General features: G+C 37.5%; 1 protein-coding gene across 1 annotated transcript in view; it reads left to right on the forward strand.

Annotated features, from left to right (window-relative positions):
• The window catches only part of PMFBP1 (polyamine modulated factor 1 binding protein 1), a 475,252-nt gene that overhangs the window by 12,022 nt on the left and 439,682 nt on the right, over positions 1–23,548 (forward strand). The window lies entirely within an intron of this gene.

Here is a 23,548-nt window from a genome sequence, read left to right on the forward strand (position 1 = left end):
CACAACTGAAATGCACAAAAAAAGATTTGTTCAGTGTATGGAGAAGGTGCTGTGACTGATCGAACATGTCAAAAGTGGCGTGCAAAGTTTCATGCTGGAGATTTCTCTCTGGACAATGTTACACTGTCAGGTAGATCATTGAAGTTGATAGTAATCAACTCGAATATTAATTGAGAACAGTCAGTGTTACACCATGAAGGAGATAGCTCTCAAAATATACTCAGAATATCCAAATCAGACATTGAAAATCATTTGTACCAGCTTGGTTATGTTATTCACTTTGATGTTTGGCTTTCACATAAGGTAAGTGAGAAACCTTCTTACTTTCTTAGTCTCATTTCTGCATGCAATTCTCCACTTAAACTTAATGAAAATGTTCCATTTTTAAAACAAACTGTGATGGATAATGAAAGGTAAATACTGTACAATAATGTGGAACTGAAGAGATCATGGGACAAGCAAAATGAACCACCACCAACTGCATCGAAGTCCAATCTTCATCCAAAAAAGGTGATGTATATACAGTAGAATTGGAAGCAAGTCCCCTATTATGAGCTCCTTCTGGAAAACCAAACAACTGATTCCAGCAAGTAGTGCTCCCAGTTAGACAAAATGAAAGCGACAGACAACAAAAAGCATTCAAAATTAGTCAAAAGAAGACACATGTTCTATCATGATAATGCAAGACTGCATGTTTCATTGATGACCAGGCAAAACTGTTACTTGGCTAGGAACTTCTGATTCATCTGCTATATTCACCAGAAATCGCACCTTTGGATTTCTTTTTATTTCTATATTTACAGAAGTCTCTTAATGGAAGAATTTCAGTTTCCTGGAAGATTGTAAAAGGCACCTGGAATAGTTCTTTGCTCAAAAAGATAAAAAGGTTTTGGGAAGATGAAATTATGAACTTGTCTTGATAATGGTAGAAAGTAGTGAAACAAAACGGTGAATACGTTGTTCAATAAAGTTCTTGGTGAAAACAAAAAAATGTGTCTTTTATTTTTACCTAAAAAATCCAAAGGCACTTCTTGGCCAACCCAATACTAGTTATTTTTCCTTCATCTTTCTCGTCATACTTCCCCATAATTATCTTTGTGTATTTGAAGATAATTTTTATTAGAAATTTTGGAAAAGGAATTTGTCTTATGATTTTCACTTGTGATTTGGAGAGAGGCATATTAACATATAATTGCAGTAGGTGTCAAGAGACTTGAATTCTTGTATTATTTCTGATTCTAGCCATATAACATGGGACAAATCACCTTTTCTGGGTCTTATAAAATGAGGGCATTGGATTAGATGATTTTAAAGATTTCCTCAAACTCTAAAATATAATTTGACTGTATTTTGATTTAATGTTTATACTTATTCTTTTTAGTACAGGTAGAACTTTACCACCTGTATTTTAGCACATTAAATATTATACTTCATTAAAGTTAGAGAGCAAGGAGCTTTGATTTTTATTCTCTTCTTGTACTATTATATCCAATGTTGAAATTCAGTAATTGGAAGAAGTTCCATGTAAAGAAGTAATTAATCTTATTATAAGGACAACCTTGTAAACTATTGAGAATTTTCTTAGTTTTTACATTCAGAAAGAATAATTCTGAAAATCTTAATATTATAAAAGGAAAGAAATTGTTTTTAATAGAAAATGTTTCCATCAAAGAAGACAGGAATGGGTGACTGCCTCCTTCAGTGCACTTGCAAGTTCTTACCTGTACAATATACTAATAGCAATGATAGTAATAAGTAACTTTTATTGAGAATTAATTTTATGCTTAGCATTTTATATATATTGCATCAGTTAATAATCATGAAAACCCTATAGTAGAAAGTGGAGAATTGATAGGTCAAGTAATTTCTCTTAAAGCTACATTGTTGGTAAGTGGTGAAGCTGAGATTTGAACCTATAGAATGCCAGAGATTTTCCTCATAGTTATAAAATGGAGCATAATTGTAAGAGGTTTATGCTTATTAACATATGAATGAAACATGAAACTTTTTAGGAAAGAGTAGGTCTGATGGCTTGTGATGAATGGCTGTTTCTAAGTTCTCAGATTTGATCACTGCTAGTTACATATTTTATTAATATAGTCATAAAACATGTAATAGCTTTTAGATTATTTTTATAACATCACTTATTTTCTAAAGAGTTAATAAATTCATTGTAAGTTATAGGAAACCATTTTGGGGGGCTTGGGATGGTGAGTGTATGGAGGTTATACACATAAGCACATACATGCAAGCTGCATGGATTGGGAGCGATACATTAGGGTAACTAATCTTCCCAGTTTGTCTAGGCTTGAGTTTCTAGATCATGAAACTTTCGGTGCTAAAACTAGGAAACTTGCAAAAAACAGGTAACAGGCAAGTATGTATCTACATATGCATGTATGTATATGTGTGTGTATGTCTCTAAAGCAATGGTAGTAGATGAGCTACAAGGAATTCAGATTTTGCAGAGCATAAAACAGCTCTGAATTCAGTGCCTAGACTGATATTTATCTGTTTTATTAGCAGAAAGCTCAGTCTCCTGTGTTTTCCCCGTTTCAGATAACCTTTTCTTGTCATGAAGAAATTAATTTCTTTGTTGGAATCATTTCACATAAACTTGATAGCAGGAGTCCTGTTATTGAGGCAGCTTACACAGTGATTTGCTAAGTACAGCCTCTTCATAAAAGGTGAAGCAGAAGTCAATTTATCGATCACTACCAGGATTTCAGTAACCTGTTGAACTGCCTGATTTTTTTCCCCTTCTCATAAAGCCCACTATCTTTATTTCTCCTTATAGCTTGCATTTAATTGTTTCCTTTGGAAACATTTTTTACATGTATTTTCACATCATGTAAACAATTTTTTGTGTGTATTTGCTGTTTCCTGGAGTTTGAACTGTTAAAACACATGAAATTGCCAAGATTTGGCTATTTTTGAGATACAGCAATGGCATCATCATATGACCCAAGTAATACTTAATTCAGCTTTTGGTTATGTGAAAACATTGGGCTACTAACCTAAATCTAAGCAGAGTATTCCACTGAAACCCTGGTTAATATTATGGAGGAAGTGAGATGAACTTTGGAATTATTACTCTATTCTGCCAATTTGCTAAAATTACATTTTAAAAAGTATAACTCATGTGGAAAAACTGAGTGTTGCACAACCATTAATATTAGACAGGCATTTAAAAATTTATTTTAACCAAATGTTAAGACCAAATTTAACCACTTTTCTTTCTCAGAATTTTGACCCATTGTATTAATTTTAAACTATAATGGGTAATGTAAATTTTCATTTTGGAAGAAAAATGCTCCTTTCATTGAATTTGATTTAAAATTGTTGCTGTATTATTAACAGAAACAAATACCAACCAATAGATTACTTTCTGTGCCTTTTCAGCAGTCTGATTTCGGATTTGCCTTCTTGGATTATTTAGCTTCTAGAACAAACACAGGATGTAACTGTTATTTTTTTTTTTTTAAAGAAATGTAGCCAGTTACTATTTATCTTAGCCTCATATACTAGGAGCCTGGAAGGCTGCAGTCCATGGGGTCGCTAAGAGTCGCACACGACTGAGCGACTTCACTTTCACTTTTCACTTTCATGCATTGGAGAGGAAATGGCAACCCACTCTAGTGTTCTTGCCTGGAGAATCCCAGGGACGGCGGAGCCTGGTGGGCTGCCATCTATGGGGTCGCACAGAGTCAGACATGACTGAAGCAACTTAGCAGCAGTAGCATATACTATCATAATTTTGAGATTCTTGTGGATGTATAAAATTGTACATGTTAATTTTTTATGTTAAAAGCATACTTTTTTCTCTTTTGCCCCATTCATCCCACATTTGTATAACACTTGGTTCATAAAAAGGGAAAGGATCCCTTTATGGTTCCAAGTTGTGCATACAGTGGACTAAACCAGCTTGAGCAATGATTCTACCTTAGAAAAATAATAAGCTAATATAGGATTTTAAGGAATTAACTTTAAGACTAGTATTTTGCATAATTGGAACTCATATCTGGGTTTCATTCATTCAAAATATCATTTTCCCATCATGATATTCCTTAAATACTTTTGACAGTGTCTAAGTACATCTCTTGATCTACCTCTGTTATTGATATCAGATATTTTGAGTGCCTTCTATTACTGAAGTATTGTACTCAATCTTATATATATTTTTCACAAACTACTTTGTGACTATTAAAGAGTAATATGCATGAATTGTGGTTTGGTAGATATTCTCAGAAATAAAGTATCATGATTATTAAGACTATTAAAAAAATACCTTCCTAAGTCTTTAGAAATCATTTTCATTGTTACAAGTTAAAAGATAATTGGCCCAAATATAATGAAATATGTTCTGATGCTGTAATATATCTAACTTGAGTTTATCCTTAAACTGTTTAGCTTGAAAACCTAAAAAACAAGTAAGTATAAAGCAGGAAACATCTAGATAAGATGGGAATTTGATACTAAATTCTCAGAGACTAAATTCATGGGGCAATTGACTAGAGGATGTGACGTTTCTTTGATCACAAATATTCATATATTGTAAGTGTATAGTCCAGTAAATTTTTATAATCTGATAATACCTGTGTAACTTAGCACCTTGATCAAGTAATGGAACAGCTGTACCTAGAACCCCTGTTAGCGATAACTTCTAAAACTAACATCAGGTTTTATTTACTCAGCTCAACTTTTAGTTGAGTATTTAGTAATCAAGATTTAAAACTGCCTGAAGAACAAGACTACTTAATTTGCACAAATTATCCAGATAGTTACATTTTCATATTTGATGTATTAGCTATGTCAATATTCAGTTTAAATCTACAGAATGTTAAATGTCTAGAGTTTCTTAGTTGTCTTTATGATTGCTGAACAAGGATTTAGACAATTTCTGAATGTCATCCCGATTTTTCTGATTAACTACATTGCTTGGACAGTGATTGACAGTCAAAACTGATTTGATTGGCCCCTTAAGTTCTCTGTTTTGAGCTGTTGAGATTACAAAACTCAATCATATGCAGAGAATTTGCCATTCAGACTGACAGTTCTGTCAGGTCAGATGGTAAGATCATTATGCATGCAGCAAGTACATTGTTATTGCTATGTGGGTTTAGGGGGAGCCGGTGTTTTGGTTTGTTTGGGTTTTTTTTTTTCCTTGAAATCTAGGTGGAAGCTCTGGTCTCTTGAAGGTAAAAAGCTAGAACATCAGTCTATCTCCATTTGGCTTTAGTTTCACTGTTATTTCCTTGTGCTGAGCTATTCCAGTCACTAAGCCCCAAACTTAGTTTTTTCACTAATGTTTGTCAAAGAAAGATCTGTCCTCTTTGAGAGATTAAAATGAATAATAGTCTTTTGATGCTATTGGCAAGTGGCTTTCACAGTCCATGGCAAATCTAATGAGCTACATCTGCCTGCTTGGAAAATTCAGCCTTTGATCATGTAAAAGAATTCTCAGAACATAAACATGAATTTCTGTGTACATTAAAACACTATCTTGACCAACTTATAAATGTGTTATAAATTGTTTATCTTAAAGCTTAACATTCAGAAAACTAAGATCATGGCATCTGGTCCCATCACTTCATGGCAAATAGATGGGGAAACAGTGGCTGACTTTATTTTTGGGGGCTCCAAAATCACTGCAGATGGTGACTGCAGCCATGAAATTAAAAGATGCTAACTCCTTGGAAGAAAAGTCATGACCAACCTAGACAGCATATTAAAAAGCAGACATTGCTTTGTCAACAAGGTCCATCTAGTCAAGGCTATGGTTTTTCCAGTAGTCATGTATGGATGTCAGAGTTGGACTATAAAGAAAGCTGAGTGCCGAAGAATTGATGCTTTTGAGCTATGGTGTTGGAGAAGACTGTTGAGAGTCCCTTGGACTGCAAGGAGATCCAACCAGTCCATCCTAAAGGAAATCGGTCCTGAATATTCATTAGAAGGACTGATGCCAAAGCTGAAACTCCAATACTTTGGCCACCTGATGTGATGAACTGACTCATTGGAAAAGACCCTGATGCTGGGAAAGATTGAAGACGGGAGGAGAGGGGGACGACAGAGGATGAGATGGTTTGATGGCATCACTGACTCAATGGACATGAGTTTGAGTAAACTCCAGGAGATGGTAATGGACAGGGAGGCCTGGCGTGCTGCAGTCCATGGGGGCACAAAGAGTCGGACATGACAGAGTGACTGAACTGAAGGTATTTTATAACAACATTCAGTGGTATTCAGTTTCAACTGTAATATTTACTTTTTGCAGAAACCTGGAAAAATGAATAATATAAACTATTTGACAAAGGTAGTGGGTTTATATCAGGAACTGAATTTTTGGCAGTTTAGTTCTACAAGGTCAGTTATTCATATTTAAAAGAATAATAGTGTGAATTGTACATATTGATCTTCACTTCTTAGAGCATCAAGTTCCTTCTGCATATCAACTAGGTATACTATGATGTGGGAATAAATTGAATCTTATGGGATCATATGACAGAGTGTGATAGACTTGTGATTTATGGATAACCCAGTATATATAAGCACAGTTACACTCAAGGTTTGCATCTTCAGTTCTTTTGATAGTCAGAGAATGGAGGCTGATCTCTTATAATGCTCATGTAGAAAAGTAACAATCATTTCATCTAAGCTCTTATGAGGCAAGTATTTCATCTCATGGTTGAAGGAACCCCTTTTTATGGCTTGGGTAATGGTATTTTATTAATTTAAATAAACTATAAATTTAATGTGTCAGTTTCAGGAAGGTTTTTTTCCTTTGAAATGGCTTCATCACTTGTTCAAAGTGATGATATGAAAAGTAGTTGATTATTTTCATATCAACTATAAGAAAGCTTCATGAAAAACCCTGCCTGACCATCCACTTTTAAGCATAACTACCTAGTGACCTCTGACAAGCAGTTTTTCCTCTGCTGTGGTGTTTGGATAAAGGGGGTATCATTGCTCTTGAGAAAGAATGAAGATGAAATGCAGAGTGCTCATTCAGTAACTTTGTACACATCAGTGGAGTCACTATTAGGCACTGTAATAGTTACAGCTATAAAACAGAGCAATAATTCTTTGAATTTAATATGAGAATTGTGATAAAAGGAGGCATGAATCTTGCACAGGCCTGTTGTGGCATGTGGAGTGATGTAGGGAATATGGAGAATCAGCACACAACAGAACAAGGATAATAAAACATGAGCATCTTAAAGAGAATCAGAATGGGAACATTCCTTCATTCATACTTTGTTGTTGTTCAGTCGCTCAGTTGTGTCTGACTCTTTGTGACCCCATGGACTGCAGCACACCACGCTTCCCTGTCCTTCATCACCTCCCAGAGCTTGCTTAGACTCGGGTCCATTGAGTCAGTGATGCCATCGAACCATCTCATCCTCTGTCGTCCCCTTCTCCTCCTGCCTTCAATCTTTTCCAGCATCTAGTGAATCAGCTCTTCACATCAGGTAGCCAAAGTATTGGAGCTTTAGCTTCAACATCAGTCCTTCTAATGAATATTCAGGATTGATTTCCTTCTGGATTTATTGGTTTGATCTCCTTGCATTCAAGGGACTCTCAAGAGTCTTCAACACCACAGCTCAAAAGCATCAATTCCTTAGCAGTCAGTCTTCTTTATGGTCCAACTCTCAACATCCATACATTAGCAGTGGGAGTTAACATTGGAATCACATTCTATATGGTTTATAATTTTTGGAATAAGTTTGCTATGTATGTTGTTGTATATTAATTGATTAGTAAACTAAAAAACAAAAGAGGAAAGAGGGGGAAAGTTGTGACTTTTCCAAGAGCAGAATCTTTAGAAAGCTAGAGTAGAGAACAGAAAGAGGAAAGTAGCAGATGTTAAGAAAGATTCTTCATTAAGATAATAAATTGTGTAAGACACTCCCCCGCATTTCATCCTAGTATTTAATCAGATCTTCCTTTCATTGACTTCTTGTGACCCATTTTTAACAACTTTATTGAGACATAATTCAATATCATAAAATTCACTCATTTAAAATATAGAGTGCAATGATTTTTTTTTGTTATTCACAGAGTTATGCAGCCATCACCACAACTAATTTTAGAACACTTTATTTTCCCAAAACAAAACCCCAGACTCATTAGCAGTGTCTCCCTCTTCTCCCTCAGTCTCCCAGCCCTAGGCAACCACTTATCTATGCGATCCAAGTTTTAAAGTTGTTGATTTGAAACTCCCTCCTGCCTTCCAAGGACATTCTACTTCAAGCCATTTGATTGATTACACCAGTACAATCAGAAAAAGCACAATTATTCTCTTTTTTGAATTAAGTCTTGTAAATCAAAAAGTGAAAGTGTTAGTCATTCAGCCATGTCCTACTCTTTGTGACCCCATGCACCCCATGGAGCCCACCATGCTCCTCTGTCCATGGAGTTCTCCAGGAAAGAATACTGGAGTGAGTTGCCATTCCCTTTTCCAGGGGATCTTCCTGACCCAGGAATCAAACCCGGTTGCATTGCATTGCCTGCATTGTAAGCAGCTGCTTTACCGTCTGAGCCACCAGGAAGCCCAAAGAAGGTGGCATATAACTGCATTCATAGATATAGTTTCTTAAACATGGTTTTCAAATGGTTGTTTTTATCATAGATATAGACCTGTTAAATATACCCCAACTCTGATCCTTAACTTAAAGATTCAGAATATTGATTTTGTCAAAATCCTACAGTCCCTGACCAAAATGTTCTGGCTCATTCTGACAGCACTCAAAAGATACTAACATGTGACTCAGAAAAAAAAATTAGTCAATATAATATAAAATGTATATGCTCAGGGCATAGGACATTGTACCCACGTCCCCCACCCCACCCCCAGCAAACAGCACATTCTCCTCCTATAAGTAAGTTTTAGGGCAAGCTAAAGTGTTGTCAGTAAATTGCCTCACACATATGAAACTAGAATAAGGAGGCTAGTTACATGGTTTAAACTTTGAGTGACACTATTCTCTTAGTCATACTGAGAATAATGCTCCCTACCAATCCCCATAGATACCTGTGTCCTAATCCCTGGAACCTGTTAACCTTACACAGCAAAGCGGACTTTGTAGATGTGATTAAGTTAAAGTATATAAGATGGGAAGATTATGATGGTTTATATAGGTGTGTCCAATCTAATCACCTGTTCTCTTATAATTGGAGAACTCTTTTGTGGTGAAAGGGTGATGGGATAATGGAAGAAAAATGGAAATGGCAGTCAAAGGAGAGCTCAACCCACCATTGCTGGCTTTGAAGATGGTAGCCAGAGGCCATGGCCATGGATTGCTGGTGGCCTCTAGCAGCTCAAAGAGGCAAGGAAGTAGATTCTTCTCTAGAATTTTCAGAAGGGAATACAGCCCTGCTGATTCTTTGATCTTAGACCAGTGAGACTCTTGTCAGCTTTCTGACCTATAAAACTGTACTGTAATGAATTTGTGTTGTTTTAAGCCACTAAATTATTTGATTATAGCAGCAATGAAAACCTAAAACACAGATTTCTTTTAATATGAATCTAGTCAGTAAGCCCTGGGCAAGCACAGTGTCTCCTAGAATACTGTGTGGGTGGGCCTTGCCCATGTTTGACTCAGCTCTTTCTTTATATCGCAGGTGTCTTCCTCAAAGCCCTTTCTTGAATGACTTATTTATTAAAATGCATTTAAAAAGAACATGGACTTGAGAGAATGGGCCTGGGTTAAATTCTGGCTCTGCCATTTTACTAGCTGGATAACCTTGGACAGGTGACTTAATATTCTAAGCCTTGATTTTTATGAACAAAGTGGGAATAATAATATCTACCCTTTGGGATATTTGGAGAATAAATGAGATAATATATGTAAAATGGCACAATGCTGATAAATAGTGATCCCCTAATAAATGATTGCTGGTATTATCTTCTCATAAAGGCTAGAAGAGATTTGTCAATAGCATGCATTCTAACACTTGATCGGATACAAATATATTAAGAATGATTGTTACAGCCATTGGATTTATGTGACCGTTACACAGGATTCTGTTTATATCCCTCTGACTCCTGGTACCTGAGCCTTTTAACTGAAAAAGGCTTACTTTTGGAAACTTTAATAAGTAAGTTAAAACCACAACCATGAAGTTAAAAGATGCTTGTTCCTTGGAAGAAAAGCTATGACAAACCTAGACAGCATACTAAAAAGCAGAGACATTACTTTCCCAACAAAGGTCCATATAGTCAAAACTATGGTTTTTCTAGTAGTCATGTACAGATGTGACTGTTGGGCTATAAAGAAGGCTGAGCGCCAAAGAATTGATACTTTCAAACTGGTGCTGGAGAAATATCTCGAGAGTCCCTTAAACAGTAAGGAGATCCAACCCGTCCATCCTAAAGGAAATCAACCCTGAATATTCACAGGACGGACTGATACTGAAGCTGAAGCTCCAATACTTTGGCCACCCGATGCAAAGAGCAGACTCATTGAGAAAAACCCTGATGCTGGGAAAGGTTGAAGGCAAGAGGAAAAGAAGGATGCAGAGGATGAGATAGTTGGGTAGCATTGCTGACTCAAAGGACATGAGTTTGAGCAAACTCTGGGAGATAGGGAAGGACAAGGAAACTTGGCGTGCTGTGGTCCATGGGGTGGCAAAGAGTTGGACACAACTTGGCGACTGAACAAAAACAACCTTTGATTTATAGTGCAATATGTAATACCTTGTAATATTTCCTTTCTCCTTAGAGCTAATGTGAAATAGAATGCATTAAGGAAAACCTGCAATTCTGTTTCTACAACTAAAAATAAATCCCTAAGACTGGAGTTATTTCTTGAGTTTAAATCCCTAGTGCCTGACAAATGGCTGATATTTAACAGGCAGCAGTGTTTACTGAACGGAACTAAACTTACTTCTAAGCAACTTATTCTTTTATAATCTGTTTTGAATTCATCTATTTTGTAGCTACTCTTATTTAGGCCTATATGTTTGGTGCCTTGGCTACTAGAGCAGTTTTGAATGACTCCTTCTTCTCCTTGTCTTTCTCTCTTGATCTTCCACAGAACCACCAAACCAGGCAATGACTGTTGTATAGTATGTGTGCATGTGTGCTAAGTCACTTCAGTTGTGTCCGATTCTTTGTGACACTACAGACGGTAGCCCACGAGGCTCCTCTGTCTGTTGGATTCTCCAGGCCAGAATACTGGAGTGGGTTGCCACGCCCTCCTCTAGGGGATCTTCCCAGCTCAGAAATCAAACCCGCATCTCTTGTGTCTCCTCCATTGGCAGGCAGATTCTTTACCACTAGCACCAGTACACCCTCTTCAATTTAGTCTTTATCTTCATCCCATTGCATACTTCCTCATAGACATGTTTTAAACTCAATGTTTCCCAACTTTTTTATGGGCTTACCATGACAGTATTGACTAGTTGCTATCATCTCTATTTTATAGATGACGAAAAAGAATCAAAAATAGGTAGACTGCCCAAAAGTTAGTGAGCTGGGAAGTGGTAGAGCTGAGGTGGGAACCTGGGCCTGTGTGCCCTGTTTTCTCTTCACTGTGCTGCCCTGCCTCTCTGATGTAGGGTGCCCTGGCGCAAGTGCAGGAGATGGGGAGACAAGCCACTGTTAGATTAGAGCTATGCTTAATAATGGAAACTAGCGCTATGATCTTGGTACTTTTTATCTTCAAGTTAGAATTTGAGGAAGGAATATAACCACTATTCTGGAACAAACCCAGTAAAAGCATTATTCATTTTTGCTAAACCATTACCTTGTGATCTTGGCTAAGCTTCTTTCCCTTTTTGTGCTTCAGCTCTATCTTGTACAGCATATAGTTGATAGATATCTATTTATATCCAAAAATGTTTTATGATGTTAGGAGTAGTGTTCAGACTCTGGAATTAGGTAGCAAGTACTACACAAATATTAAGTTTGAATTCTTAGTCTTAATATTAAAGTTTGACACCACCATGTTTTTCCTTTATAGCATCAGACCTTTACTTTGCTATGTCTTTTGTTTTCTTCCTGACAGTGACAAAGAGATTTGTTCATAGAAAACTGACTCTGAAGATGACACACTTCATTGTATCTCAGTGGCTTAGGCTCCACATGCAGTTTCTTCTCTGTCTTTAATTAAACTTGTTTTTTTTCAGTGCTATAGCTGGGAGCACTGTGTTGACACAACTCATTCTTGTACAGAACAGATTAAAATGTCAGTGTTCTAATGTTCTCATCTGTGGGAAAAAGAAAATATTTGGGATATTTTATTTATAACTTTTAAAAGACTCCTCTGTGGAGAAAGATTACTTGTAGGCTGGAAAGCCATTTGACAATTAAAGGGACAGACTCTACTTAATATTAACCTAACAGAAAAGGGGGAAAAAGTATGAAATCTTACTAAAACTCTTTTCTAGGGATTTAGAATCCATTTTTCTTTCTATTTCCTTCTGAATTTTCACTCAATTGTATCTCTTAATTTCCTAGTGTTCTGCTTAATCCTTCTAAATGCTGTGTATGCATATATTAATATTTATTAATCAATGCATTAATATTAAATATATTAATATTTTGTGGAAAAGGCAGTCAGTTGGTCATAACAGTAAACACATATATTATGTGGAAGAGGGCTACTAGTCAAGGGAAATAGAGTTAGTGTATTGAGCCTTTAACCTTCAAATCGCAGGTCTGAATGTATTTATTTTTACAATGGAGTCATTGATATTTGCTTGCCAGTTAGTGGTGGGGACTTCCCTGGTAGCTGAGCTGGTAGAGAATCTGCCTGCAATGCAGGAGACCTGGGTTCAGTCCCTTGGTTGGGAAGATCCCCTGGAGGAGGGCATGACATCCACTCCAGTATTCTTTCCTGGAGAGTCCCTATGGACAGAGGAGCATGGCAAGCTGCAGCCCATGGGGTTGCAAAGAGTCAGACATGACTGAGCAATTAAGCACAGTTATTGGCTAGCAAATTCACCAACCATGCCACAGCTTGAGACTCTTTGCTACCTATCAGGCATTCACAGGATATGCTGCTGCTGCTGCTGCTACTGCTGCTGCTAAGTCGCTTCAGTCGTGTCCTACTCTGTGCGACCCCATAGAAGGCAGCCCACCAGGCTCCGCCGCCCCTGGGATTCTCCAGGCAAGAACACTGGAGTGGGTTGCCATTTCTTTCTCCAATGCATGAAACTGAAAAGTGAAAGTGAAGTTGCTCAGTAGTGTCCGACTCTTAGCGACCCCATGGACTGCAGCCTACCAGGCTCTTCCATCCATGGGATTTTCCAGGTAAGAGTACTGGAGTGGGTTGCCATTGCCTTCTCCGATTCACAGAGTATAAGCCACATTAATTAATGCTGGGTGCCATGCAAATTTTAGAAGTCGTAGTAAAGAGACAGGCTTGCTGCAAACCGATAAGATAGGGACTTAATAAAAAGAACTAAGACTAAGGGAACACTTGTCTGTATCTGAAATAACGTTTTAAGTGTCTATATGTATTGATGTATTGACTGTCTAATCTACATAGCTCTATAAATAGGTAATATAAAATCATCTTCACTTTGCAGATGGTAACCTGAGGCCTGTAAATGTAAGGTAACTTGCCCAAGGCAACACTGGAAATGAAGAAGCTGGATCTTGAATCCATGGAGTTTGGTTCTATAGCCTATTCTTTTTGAGAGTTTCTGAAAGTTTATCAACTTCGATATTGTACATTTAGGAGCTTTTAAATTGTTAAACCAACATATAATATTGAATAGATGAAGAAGATAAATAGTAAAATCACAAGGAAAGTCCTTTCTTATGTTCATGCGCTAGATGGTGGCCAGGCAAAATTTCTAGACTTCTTTGGGTATATCTTAACTGGCAAAGGAATAATGAATTGTTCTGGTTTGCCCGTATAAAGACAAAAGGTAGCTTTCCAGAAAGGCAGACATTAGCATTCCAAGTGCCCACTCCATACTCCTGGTTTTGGAAGTTGGCTGCCCTCTAGCAGATCATCTGCCTTTCAGACCTTATTTAGAGATTTGCTTGATTTGAGTTGTCCCCTGGGTTAACAGCTGTGGAATCTGTATTTCTTTGGCATTGCTCCCTTCTATGTAAATTACAGATGTTCTCTAATGCCCTTTTGGGTTGCTTTTGCAAAAAGAGGAAAGATTAAAAGCTTTTTTTTTTTTTTTAAGGAATCTAGCCTAGGTTCTAAGTAGGAAGAAATATATTTACTGCATTTTTCCCCATTTATGTTTCCCTTCAATCTTTGAAACTACTCCTTGCAGCCCTGCTGCTATGGGATCAATTTGTTGGCAAGGGTTATTCAAACATGAGCAGAATTTGTGTCCTCTTTGGATTAAAGTGCTAAAGCCAACAATAACAATTTTCATGTGGGAACTGGTGCTTGATAGCCAAGTCAGACTATACTTGGTGGTCTGTGATTTACTCCAGATTAAAAACAAGCATTTGAAGGGGAGGAGGGTCTTTTCCCAGGTTTTTGTTTGTTTTTATTTCCAGTCTTTTTGTTACTTTCTTTTTTAACCTGCTGTTTTTAAATAGATATTGTTTTAGAGGTACTTTTTTTGCCTCTTGATTTGAAGGTGAAAGGAATAGGATACTTGAACAGAGGTGTATAATAGAGTTATGTTTTAAAAAAATATATATTTATATTAAGGTGTAACTTAAAAGTTGAGTGAACAGATCTGCAGTATACAGCTTAAATGAATTTTTGCATATATGTAACTCATTTCTATCTTTCCCACTTCCATTTTATTTAACTTTTACACTTTTATCTTCTATGGCTGGAGGGGAAAATCACATAATATTGAAGACTGCTATACATGGCAATCCACTCCAGGACTATTGCCTGGAAAATCTCATGAACAGAGGAGCCTGGTAGGCTACAGTCCATGGGGTCGCAAAGAGTCGGACACGACTGAGCGACTTCATTTTATGTATATATATACACATACTTAGCGTAGATTTTTGGATTTAACTTCATTTCGAACCTCTAGTATTATGTGGCAGCTCTCTGTGTTTCCAATTCAGCTTTCTTCTTTTTCTTTCAACAGTTATTTCAAACTTTTGTCACTGTCCTCAGAGTTTCTTTCTCATGGAAAAAACTTTAAGCATGTGACTTCACCTATTAGGTTACCACGAAAGTTGAGGCATTCAGAAGGGAGCCCCCTTATCTTTATGTGGCTTTCTCGTTACTCCCCTGTATTTATATACCCTTATCCATTCTTTTTGTCTTAAACTGTGATTACATCCCTTTTGATCTTCTCAGTGATTCACTTTATCAACTTATTCCCTTTTTCCCCCTTAGCTTCTCTGTTTACTTCTACTCAGTATATATGCACGGTTAAGATGTCTTAGTTAAATAAACAAGTTAATATGAAGTTTGCCATTGACCCTGGACCACCTTCCTTTCTTCTTTACCTCACACTCAAGCTTCTTGACTCTTCTCACTGTTTCCACTTCTGATCTCTCATTGCTCTTCCTCAACAGTAGGATGGCTTTTTACCGACCTTTCTCCACTGAAACTGCTTCTGCCAGAATCACCAGTTTTTAAATTTCCTTCTTTGATATTTTTTCTCTGATTTTTTTCCTTCTTCCTCTCTAATCCCTCCTCAGACTCCTTTTGGGAACTCCGATTATTTTCCCTATCCCTTAAACGTAGGAGTTTTCTAAGATTCGGTCTTTGTTTGGCCTTACTTCTATTTTATGCATTTTGTGGACAATCTGGTCCACATGCACAAGGTTTTAGTTATTGCCTGTACCTCTTGCTTTCTGATACTTACTAATTCTATTTTCAATCTCCCTCTTGATCTTCAACTTTCAGACTCACAGTTTGCATTTGCACATGTCATAGTCACATAAGGAAAACCTAACATTATTATCCTACCTCAGCATATTCCATCCCCAGAATAAACCTGCTTCTGTTATGTATTTCCTATTCTAGTTGGTGGCATCATCTGCATCCTTCTTTATTTCAGAAGGTTTTTTTTTTCTTTTTGTATTTAAATGTTTTATGCCAGGCACTAAGTTCTGGAGTACAGAGCTATTAGAGACGTTATGAGATAAGGTCCTTGCCCTCTATCACAGAGACTAATAGAAGAGAAAACACATGAACAGAGAATAACTTCACAATTTAGTAAACACTGTGGTAGAAGTGTGTGCCATAGACATTTATATCACAAGAAAGAACGTAGAACTCAAATAGTGGACTCAGGAAAAGCTTCTTGGAAAAGGTGGTGCCCAAGTAGAGTCCACAAAGTAGGAGCTTCCTATGACTCCTCCTTTTTTTCCCCCTTTTTTCCTCCATTGGGTGCTGAGTCCCATTAATTCTAGACACTTAATGTCTTCCAAATTTGGTTCATTTTTCCCATCACACCTCCTATTGCCTTAGTTCAGGCATCTTTGGGATATAGCAGCAACTTTCTAATGTCCTTCCCTTTTCCAATCTTAGTATATTTGTTTTTTCAGTCTCTACATTGTCATGATTTATAATAGTGTATTTGTGCTGTAAATTGTTGTTTTATGCTTCATTGCCTAAGTAAGCCCCCTAAATACAGTGGTGCTCATAGAAGTTTTATATTGAGTACTTTCTGACTTTCTTCCTCTTCCTGCTCCTATTTTAGCACTTTGAATGCTGCCATTGTTAGGTATAGATATATAAAACCAATGTGCCTCATATCATGTGAGTGGTCTGATTAGCAAAAAAAAAAAAAAAAGTATGTTATCTATTTAGCCTTGAAACTATAGTGTTCAGTATTAGTGGTTGTTGATCACATTCCTCTGAGTCAGAAAAGTATAGCATATATATTAGAATTAAGCAAGACTTTTCCTTTAGCAGAAATCTCTCTCTTTTAACACTAACAATGTTCAAGTTAGAATTTTGGCTTTGGAGTTGCCAGGAATAACTTTACATGGATAATTAACCAGACTGAATAACAGAGCAAAAGAACATACTTTATTTCCACACCATGGTAATAATAAAACTGTTACTAATTCTGGAGCTGCACATTATTTCCATAGTTGGATATGTCTTAATAAGGAAGTGGATTCCTCTCACTAACCTGAAGTCACGCCAAAAAACCTGCTTCTGCATAAAGGAGGTTTAACTTATTTTCTAAGCTAAATGATTTTTCAGCATAGGATGTTTGGGTACACATTTTTCTTGAGGCTACAACCTAGAATCTGTTAGTAGAATGGTAAGGTTGAGAATTCTTGCTTTGGTTGATTCAGTGCTTTACAGCCTGAACTGTTCCTTGAGGCAAGCTATTTCTCAGTTCCATTTTTCTACCTATATTCTGAAAATAATAATTAAAGATACCATAGCTATGAGGTAACTTCAGTGTTAATATTCTACTTGTTTAAAATCAGGAACTTTTTTTGCAGTGAGGAGGAGGGGAAACTACAGGGAAAGAAAAGTACAAATTTAATTTTAAAATTTTATTTTCCAGACTTCTGTGTAGTAGTGAAATTTAAAAATAAAACTAGAGAAAGTGTTCTCAGTGATATTTCTTGGTTTTCATTTAACTTTTGGTTGAGGATATTCAATGTTCTGTCAGTTTCTCTGCATCTGTAAATGAAAGGTCACCAAAGCATTCAAATTTTGATCCTTGAGATGTTTAGGTACTTATTTAGATAAAGGCTTAGTTATGCATTGCCATCAAATTTAATTGTTTGGTCTGTGTTCACTGGAATTTTGAAGCAAAATCAAAAGGGTGCTAAACACTAAATAGTTTCTCAGGCAATACCTGCTATTTGTACTTATGTTGAAAAGCTATTTAGCTTAAGGGAAAAAATTATAATATCCTGTAATTACCTTGTTCTAGCTGTACTGTCTCGATAGTGATTTAACTTATTCAGATAGAATATGGCAGCTAGCATATGATCTCATTTTAGCAGTTTGTCAGTTGAACCTAATCATCTTTAACTTTAATAGATTTGTGTCAATTATATATTCACAATGAGAATGTCTCACAAAAGACCTTCTTTCCAAACTACTAACACCTTCAACTAAACACCAGAAGGCATCACTGACTACCTATTAGCTGATATTTGCTAGTAGGAATTATCTGCTATCTTTTTTTGGAGAAGGCAATGGCAACCCACTCCAGTGTTCTTGCCTGGAGAATCCCAGGGATGGAGGAGCCTGGAAGGCTGTAGTCCATGGGGTCTCTAGGAGTTGGACACGACTGAGCGACTTCACTTTCTCTCTTCACTTTCATGCATTGGAGAAGGACATGGCAACCCACTCCAATGTTCTTGCCTGGAGAATCCCAGGGACGGGGGAGCCTGGTGGGCTGCCATCTATGGGGTTGCACAGAGTCGGACACGACTGAAGTACCTCAGCAGCAGCAGCAGCAGCTATCTTTTTTACATCATATATCAGTGCCCACTGTGAAAGGAACTGGAAGCCACCTAATCAATAAGACACTCTTAATTTTCTGCCTTCTCTCTTTTTATATATTATTGAGGTATAATTTATAAAAGGTAAAACAAATTTTATTAAACAAATTACATATACATGTTTTAAAGTTATTTATTTTTATTTAAAATTGTTTATTAAACAAACTTACACAAATTTTGTGTACACAAATGTAAATATTAACCCAATTTACGTATATAATACTTACATTACATCAGAAAGTTTCCAGAGCTTTTCAGTTCCACCTGAATGCCTGCTTTCTTGGGTCACTAGTGGTACTAACTATCCCTGGCTGTTCCCCAGGATGTAGACTCCAAAAGGCATTTTAGCTTGCAGAGTGTTTATTATGGAGTGCCCTTGGGGTCAACATTTGTGAAGGCAGGGGAAGAGAGCAGGGCTGGGTAGCAGGAGAAGTCAAGCATTTGGAAAGTCAAATGCCAGCCTGGACTGACCCTGTGAGGAACTCTCAGCTTTGATTGGTTTTTAAAGTTATCTGGAGCTGGGGCCAAAGGTTCAAGCCTTTATATTCCCATTTTGATCAGCTGTTGGATGCAGGCCACCCTGAGAAGAGATCCACCCTTAGGGAATATGGCTTTCTCCAGCTGACGCCATTGTAGAAGGGCCTGTCAGATGATGGCTGATCACTCTCCCAGCAGCTGGGTAATAAGTCCTTTATCTAAGGGGAATCTGAAAAGATTCTCACATTTTCTCCCACATTGTTGTTAAAGAAATTCAAGCTGCTTGGAAACATAGGTGTTTTTTATTCAAGTCTGGAAGGAGGAAACCAGAATTAGAATAAAGAGTAATTGATAGCAGTTAAATATGAGAACATTCATAATTGCACGTATTTATTTAAAACTTAGTCTAATAATATTTTGAATATATTTTAGGATTTATTCATTGAAGAAATATCTGAGATGAATGGGTACATTTATCCTTCGTTTTGGCCACCTACCTATATTTAGGTGTATATGAACCCCTTCTTATATTTGAACCCCTTCTGTATGAGGCCAAGCTCATCTACCACAGTAGAGACTGAAAATGCAACCTTATTGAAAGGGGTACAGGCATCAAACCTAAGCTCTGCCAAACAAACAAATTTTTTAATCAGACCTGGTGATATGAAGGACTAGGACTTTGTTTTCAATGATGTGCTATGCCAGCAGAACAATGTGTAAAGCCTTATCCACTTTCCAGAGCTGGCTGTGTTTCTATCACCAGACTCTACTTTAGTGGAGTCAGCAGTATAAACACCCAGAACCAAAGACAGTAGTTTTCTCATCATACTGGACATGTTCTTTGGGCTTTGTTTCTGACTGGGTATCCTATGTGCTTGATTAACTGGGATTGGTGTCAGTTTTTTGACTTCCAAAATCCCTGGCTAATATAACCTGTGTACTGTGTGTGCTCAGTCGTTAAGTCATGTCTAACTGTTTGCGATCCCAATGACTATAGCTCGCAATGCTGCTCTGTCCATGGAATTCTCCAGGCAAAAATAAAGGATTGGGTTGCTATTTCCTTCTCCAGGGGGATCTTCCCGACCCAGTGATAGAACCTACATCTCCTTCATTGGCAGGCAGATTCTTTACCACTGAGCCACCTGGGAAACCTAGCTAATATAACCTACCCCCAACCCCCACCCCCACCAAATGTTCTAGGCAGTAGGATTATTATGGTGAAAAGAAAGACAAGGTTAAGTGGGGAGAGACTGAGCAAAAAGACAAATTGACAATATAATTCTAGGTTATGATGAGTAGCATGAAGGAAGTAACAAGGAGGTGAGATTAATAAAGGAAGGGGATGTTGGTGGTAGGGGGCAAGGAATCCTTAAAGAAGTCTAGGAAAGTAAAATGATTACCCTGAGACCAGTAGGCTGAGAGGAAGAGTAAACTGGATGAATGGTGAGTGTGATGAAAAAGAATTTTGCAGCCAGAGATAAGAGCAAAATGAATGAGGATGAACTTTACAGTTCAAGGAACCAAAAGGAGCATAGTAGTTGTCAGTTGTGTTTGTTTAGCTAATTTAATAGTTTCTCTTTTTAAAGAAAAATATATTTTGATATGAAAACCTATGCTATAATTGATTTCTATTAACTCTGAAGCAGCACGATTTGGATCAAAAAGCTTGTCTGACTATATTGGACTATATAGGAATATATATTGGAATCACCAGGGAAGTTTTCAATAAGTGTGGATTTCTGGTACCCACCCATAGAGAGTGTGAAAGTGAAAACCACTCAGTTGTGTCTGACTCTTTGCAACCCCGTGGACTATACAGTCCATGGAGTTCTCCAGGCCAGAATACTGGAGTGGATAGCCTTTCCCTTCTCCAGGGGATCTTACCAACCCAGAGATTGAACCCTGGTCTCCCACATTGCAGGGGGATTCTTTACCAGCTGAACTACAAGGGAAGCCCCAGAATACTGGAGTGGGTTAGCCTATCCCTTCTTCAGCAGATCTTCCCAACCTAGGAATCAAACCAGGGTCTCCTGTATTGCAGGCAGTGAAGAATCTGCCTGCAATGCAGGAAACCCAGGAGATGTAGGTTTGATCCCTGGGTCAGGAAAATTCCCTGGAGACAACCCACTCCAGTATTCTTGCCTGGGAAATCACATGGACAGAGAAGCCTGGCAGACTACAGTCTATGGGATCGCAGAGTTAGACACAACTGAAGCCACTTAGCACACACACATGCATGAGGAAATTGATGTCATTTACTGTATTTGTTTTGCTTATAAACCTTCAGCGATGATTCTGTATATTCATTAAAAATGGGACAGATAAACTGATAATCAATGTTAAATCTTTTTTTCCCAACTTTTTGCTATAAAAAAAAAGATGGCTTTCTAGAAAGAGCCAATTTTATTTTTTCTGAAATAACTTTAAAAATATAATTGTCAGTTGTAGGAATAAATATCCCACCAGAACCCTCATATGTAGATATAGCGATTTGGCAATTATTTCACCATTATTTGGAAGATTGTCTATGGAAACATTATTTTTGCATTTCAAGGGAATGATTTTTTTTAATATTTTAACTTAGCTGCTATCCTATTCATGAATATTAGGCTTAAGGCATTGGAACATCTGGGAACCAGAGTTAGATTTTTAATAAAATCTAACTCTTCTCTTCTGAAAGCAGTAGCTTTAGTGACCATATTTTAGGATGGGAGTCACCACCAAGAAATGCCAGTAAGTGTAAGTGGGTACCGTTGGGAGGACAACAAAGAAAATTACCATGGGGTAAAAAAATATAAGAGAAAAAAAGAAAAAGTGAGAGGTGGTAATGGTAGAGTCCTTCAGTAGTATCTAGTGAGAATAATCAGAATAATTTAGGGCCATTACAGGTTTCAGGATCTGCCTGCAATGCAGGAAATCCTGGTTCGATTCCTAGGCTGGGAAGATTGCCTGGAGAAAGGATAGGCTACCCACACCAGTATTCTTGTGCTTCCCTGGTGGCTCAGTGGTAAAGAATCCACCTGTAATGCATGAGACTTGGGTTCAGTCCCTGGGTTGGGAAGATCCTCTGGAGAAGGGATCCTCTGGAGAAGGCTACCCACTCCAGTATTCTGGCCTGGAGAATTCTATGGACTGAGGAGCCTGGCAGGTTACAGTCCATGGAGTCACAAAGAGTCGGACATGACTCAGGAAGTTTCACATTACTTCACAGGTTTCAGGCACTAACCAACAAATAAACAAAGCCAGCAAATCTCTACTGTGATTTGTCAGTTGATTGGTTAGTCCTTTTGGTCAACATCACTAGGATACTCCTGATTCCTCTGCATGAATGGGTGATGTTGTGAGGAAGATCAGGAAACACTTGTTGATCATACCAGCCAAATATCTGATGCCTGGCTCAAGTGTTTTGCTTGATACTTTTTTTTTTTAACTTTTTTTTTTTAATTTTTACTTTATTTTACTTTTACAATACTGTATTGGTTTTGCCATACATTGACATGAATCCACCACGGGTGTCCATGCGATCCCAAACATGAACCCCCCCCCAACCTTCCTCCCCACAACATCCCTCTGGGTCATCCCCGTGCACCAGCCGCAAGCATGCTGTATCCTGCATTGGACATAGACAGGTGATTCGATTCTTACATGATAGTATACATGTTTCAATGCCATTCTCCCAAATCATCCCACCCTATCCCTCTCCCTCTGAGTCCAAAAGTCCACTATACACATCTGTGTCTTTTTTGCTGTCTTGCATACAGGGTCATCATTGCCATCTTTCTAAATTCCATATATATGTGTTAGTATACTGTATTGGTGTTTTTCTTTCTGTCTTACTTCACTCTGTATAATCGGCTCCAGTTTCATCCATCTCATCAGAACTGATTCAAATGTATTCTTTTTAACGGCTGAGTAATACTCCATTGTGTATATGTACCACAGCTTTCTTATCCATTCATCTGCTGATGGACATCTAGGTTGTTTCCATGTCCTGGCTATTATAAATAGTGCTGCGATGAACATTGGGGTACATGTGTCTCCTTCAATTCTGGTTTCCTCAGTGTGTATGCCCAGCAGTGGGATTGCTGGGTCATATGGCAATTCTGTTTGCAATTTTTTAAGAAATCTCCACACTGTTCTCCATAGTGGTTGTACTAGTTTGCATTCCCACCAACAGTGTAGGAGGGTTCCCTTTTCTCCACACCCTCTCCAGCATTTATTGCTTGCAGATTTTTGGATCGCAGCCATTCTGACTGGTGTGAAGTGGTACCTCATTGTGGTTTTGATTTGCATTTCTCTAATAATGAGTGATGTTGAGCATCTTTTCATGTGTTTGTTAGACTGAACTTTTTTTATTTTTGAATAACTTTAGATTTACGGAAAATAGTACAGAGTCTTGAGTATACCTCTTACCAGATTTCACTTTCCCCTCAGGTTATCATCTTACATTACTCCTTGGTTTCTTTTAATCCTCACACAACCTTTGAAAGAAGCTACTATTGTTTTCTGTAAGAAGCAGCTTAGGCCACATTGTAAAGCGTAATTTATATATTCAACAAATATTTGCGTGTACTATGTGGCAGGCATTATTTTAGGGTTGACCATGGGCATATACTGGTGAGTAAGATGGTATGCTTGCCTTCATGAAATTATAATATTTATGTTATTTTTTTCTGTAAAACACTACATTGAACTAAT

This window comes from Ovis aries, chromosome 14 (assembly GCF_016772045.2).
Source record: "Ovis aries strain OAR_USU_Benz2616 breed Rambouillet chromosome 14, ARS-UI_Ramb_v3.0, whole genome shotgun sequence".
Taxonomy (NCBI): Eukaryota; Metazoa; Chordata; class Mammalia; order Artiodactyla; family Bovidae; genus Ovis; species Ovis aries.